We start from the raw sequence: 4,691 nt of genomic DNA, 5'->3' as shown, positions 1-4,691 counted from the left end.
ACAACAATTGGTAGGGACAACACTGTCTCAGTCTTTGAGGTATTTATTTAGCTGTTGCACACAATGGATGGGGGCATAAGGAAGCTGAAGTGGGAGGTTTTCTCCTCAAAACCAGTACAGTTCAGAATTCATGTGCTTCCCTTTACAGCTTTTCAGTGTTTTCTTGCAACTTGCTATGTGTAATTTAGAGGGCATTTCAAGGCAAAGGATATGATTCCCATACTCAAAGGAAAGGTGTATTTCCCATAAACAAAGGATAGGAATGTTTTTGATTAACCAGCACATACATGTTTTTTTGTTATTTTATCCCATTTTTTCCATTTTTTCCCCCTTGTTAAATTCACATGTCCATGATGATTAATCCCAGAAGTGTGTTGACATCACTGTGGTGAGCCAGTCAGCAAAGCTCACCAGTGAAATGCAGTATATGGCCCATGTGAAATGGCTGCTACAACACCCTTCTAGACTTGCAGAAGAAAAATACAATAAAAACAACAAATAATATTAAGGAGAATTAAACTGTATGATTTTCTACATCATTTTCAGCTGGACCAGGGCATTTTGCATTAAGCTAATGAGAGGTGAAAGCCAAATTAGACATCTTTGATAGAGCTTTCATTGTGTGTGGGTGCACACTAACTGCAGATGCAATTATTTTTCAACCCTTGGGAGCTTCAATCCATAGACTTGCACACCATGTCAAGCTGATCCAGTAAGTCCGGCCCCCAAATCTGACCCAGCTGATTCTTGTTCTTTTCTGGGAAATTACTCTAGAGCAGGGAGGAAGAATGTAAAATGATACGTGCTGCTCTTGCTTGCCTCCAGCCTGAAAGGATAGGTTTGCTTACAAACACTTTCACATTTATCCTACATTAGGACTAAAAATCAAGGTCTTCCCATCACTGCCAATATAGAGGCAAAACCAAAAAGAAAGCAAAACCAGAATAGGCAACAAAACAAACAAACAAACAAAAAATCAAGATGGAACAAAGAAATTATTTGTCTTCAATAAAAAGACAGACTTAGGGAATTGTTGCAATAGCCAAAATAGACACATGGATGAATTGGCAGGTTCACAGGAGTGTTTACCTTCTCAAAAAAGTACACTGAAGTGAAAGTTGATAATTATGTCAAGGGAAAGTTTGGTTAAAAGGTCCATGAAAGGAAAAGAGTCTCTTACTCTTCACATTTTTCTTCTTTCTTCATCCTCAAAACAAAGGTGAAACAATTAAAGTCATAGCAAAGCAGATTAAGTTACTTTTATACTTAGGAGATCAAGTCTTGTCACTAGAGTGACAGTTCTTCACCTACGGTCCTCACTTTTTGCAGAGGGGAAAAGTCTGATTTTAGCAGGGTGCCTATCTAACAGCATTCACCTTCAGAGCATGCTGTCTTACCTCCTAGATGCTCAGGTAGCATCACATAGGATGATGCACCTCCATTTGAACTGTACTCTGAGGGTCAGGGTGTTTTTGGGTAGAGGTGTTGGATTTGTGTGGCAAGGATTTGGTAGTAGGGGTGGCTTCTCTGAGAAGTTGCTTGAAGCCAATGCCAGCCTGTTCCAACACAGACCCAGCACTGGCCAAGGCTGAGTCCTTCAGTGACAGTGGTAGCACCTCTGGGATAACATGTGTAAGAAGAGGAAAAGAAGAACCTGCAGAACATCATCAGAGAGAGCAGTGACAATATGTGAGAGAAACAACCCAGCAGTCACCAAGATCTGTGCAGAAGGAGGGGCAGCAGGTGCTCCAGGCACCAGAGCAGAGATTCCCCTGGTGCAGACCGTGGTGAGGCAGCTGTGCCCCTCCAGCCCATGGAGGTCCATGGTGGAGCAGAGATGCACTTGCAGCCTGTGGAGGGACCCACACTGGAGCAGGGGAATGTGCCTGAAGGAGACCCCCATGGGAAACCCATGCTGGGGCAGGCTCCTGGTGGGATCTGTGGACCCATGGAGAGAGGAGCCCATGCTGGAGCAGGTTTGATGGCAGGTCTTGTAACCCTGCAGGGACCCACACTAGAACAGTCTGTTCCTGAGGGGCTGGAGGGGACCCATGATGGAGCACTTCATGAAGAACTGCACCTGATGGGAGGGACTCACGATGAAGTTTGTGGAAAACTGTCTTGCATGGCAGGGAGCCCATGCTGGAGCAGGCGAAGAGCACAATGAGAAAGAGCAGCAGAGACAACATGTGATGAGCTGAACTATGACACCCACTCCCCATCCCCATGCACCACTCAGGGGGAAAGAAGGTAGAGAAAATCGGGAGTGAAGCTGAGTCTCGGAAGGAGGGTGGGATGGGAAGGTGTGGTTTATTTTATGTGGATTCAGGTCTATTTCTCATAATCTTGTTTTGTCTTTCACTCTATTATCTCTCCCCTGCCCAGCTGATGGAGTGGCTTTGGGCATCTAGCATTCAGCCAGGGTCAGCCTGCCACACACATGGAACAACTCTGCCAACCCCAAGACTCTGCTATAGCATCCTGGCATGTCTAGAAAAAATGTAGGATGCAGGTTGACCCCTCCACTGTTGCTGATCAGCAACAGCCACCAGGACTGCTGCCACTGTAAGAAAGCAGACTTAATGCTTTCTTAAGGCTCGTGTAAGCCTTAATGAAGTAATTGGAAAATGCTTTCACTTTGTGATGGTGATTTTTCCTCCATAAAATTATACGTATAGACAGTCAATGTTTTTCGACTTGAAGCGGTTGTTTCTGTGTGCTTTCCCATGCCAAGTATTTTAAATATCTCAATCCAGCTGTCTACACTGTTTATGCAACAGTAGATGTCCAAACCTACTAGGAAGTGACTCTCATATGTGGCCAGCCCATCTCTCTGGACCCTGTGAGGGAGGAGCACTTATTCTCTTATCACACCAGAAAAGTCATACAGACTTGTCCCTCAGCACATCAGCTCCAAATCACAGGGAACTGAACTTAGCTGTCTCACCGAGGTGATGTTAGCCTGGCCAGCAAATGTTCATAGAGCTTACAAAGGGATTAGATGGTGATGTTCCTGTTTGGAAATTCTGGTAAACCACTGGGAAGACTGAGGACAACATAAGAGCAGCCAGACAGTGGGCGGTTTCTGGTTCTGTGTTCCTGCATCAGAATTACAAATGACAGAGTAGTGTTAAGATTTGTAATGGACATAAACATCCATTTTAGGAAGTCTAACTTCTTAGGAAGTCTAAGCTTTTTCCATGTTTAGATATTGGGGAGAAAAAAAGAGAGAAGAAGAACTTTAAGGTAATGTAAAGCTGAGATAAGAATTACTTTTAGTGGGGAAATACTGAACTTTATAAAGATGGGAAATCTGATAGGACACATTTAACATAAATTAAATACTTTCCTCTTTCTCCAGTGGAAGAAAATAAAAACTCCAGACCTCCCCTATTTCCTTAAATTACTGAAGTGGCATCAGATCTGATTTGAGCCGCTCAGAATCTCTCTATTCCCCATCATGTGAATGTAAAACTCCTGTTTATTCATTTCTCTGCAGTCATGTAACCACTTAATTACTTTCTTATTAGCACTATCCTTCTCTAAAGGCTGATGTGTTTTTCTAGATAGATTTTCTTTAAATTGCATATTCTTTGTTAAGATGAGTAGAAAAGCCATACTATGCAGAAGATCACTGAAAAATAGATTTATTTATAAAAGAGGTGTAAAGATCTCCCAGGAGAGCCGAACGTCCTCACTGCCTGCTGAAATCGGCAAGAGCAGAGTCGTCTCCAAAGCTCAGCCTCAAGTCTGTAACAGGCTGGGAATTTCTGACCTCATTAGGACTTCTCTCCTTCTTTGAACATGAATATTCTTGTGTACATTCCCATACATTTCTATAATAGCCAGGTGCTGCTGTGGGCTAGTATAAATCTGCAGGGGTTTTGTAATGATATTGCCAAAGAAACAAATGCTCCAAAGCAACTGCATGGGATTACTAGGAGATGAGCTGTCTGACGTTAGTAAGGTATTTAGTCATTGGGCAAACATCTATTCAGGACTATGTCACGATGGTTTCTGCTCAGTTTTCCCTTGCAAAGTCCCCAGATATTTAACAAGCAGAACACAAACTGCTGTTCGCTGGGAGGAACCTGCTTCTGTCCGAAACGGGGCACTTGCAAACACAGAACGGTTTGGATTGGAAGGAACCTTTGAAGGCCACCAAGTCCAAACCCCTTGCAATGAGCAGTGACATCTTCAAATAGACCAGTTTGCTCCGAGCCTTGTCCAGCCTGTCTGTGAATGCTCCCAGGGATGGGGCATCCACCACGTCTCTGGGCAACCTCTGCCAGTGGTTCACCACTGTCAGCACAGAACATTTCTTCCTAATATCTAGTCTGCCAAAGTAGTTTAAAATCATTACCCCTCGTCTGGGAAAAAAAGTCTGGCCCCAACTTTAAGCTCCCTTTAAGCACTGAACCTCAGAGATGCTTTGGCTGGCAAGGGGCCCTTTACGCGGTAACACCGCCGAGGGGGAGAGGGCAACTTGGTGACCGACAACACAAACCCCTTTCGGTAAGTGTAAATGTTGTCGGGAATGGGCAGGGAAAAGCGTTTAGGGCAGGAATAACACCTCCCTGCCAAGGACCCGCACCTCCGGCGCCCTGCCAAGCCGGCTCCACCCCGCCGCGCCTGGGGCCGGGCCGGAGCAGCGCCCGGGCGGGGACGAGCCGGCCGGGAGGAAGAGGAGG

The sequence above is a fragment of the Onychostruthus taczanowskii genome, unplaced genomic scaffold (genome assembly GCF_017590055.1).
Source record: "Onychostruthus taczanowskii isolate IOZ18803 unplaced genomic scaffold, ASM1759005v1 scaffold28, whole genome shotgun sequence".
In the NCBI taxonomy this organism is placed as follows: domain Eukaryota; kingdom Metazoa; phylum Chordata; class Aves; order Passeriformes; family Passeridae; genus Onychostruthus; species Onychostruthus taczanowskii.
This window is presented reverse-complemented; position numbering follows the sequence as displayed.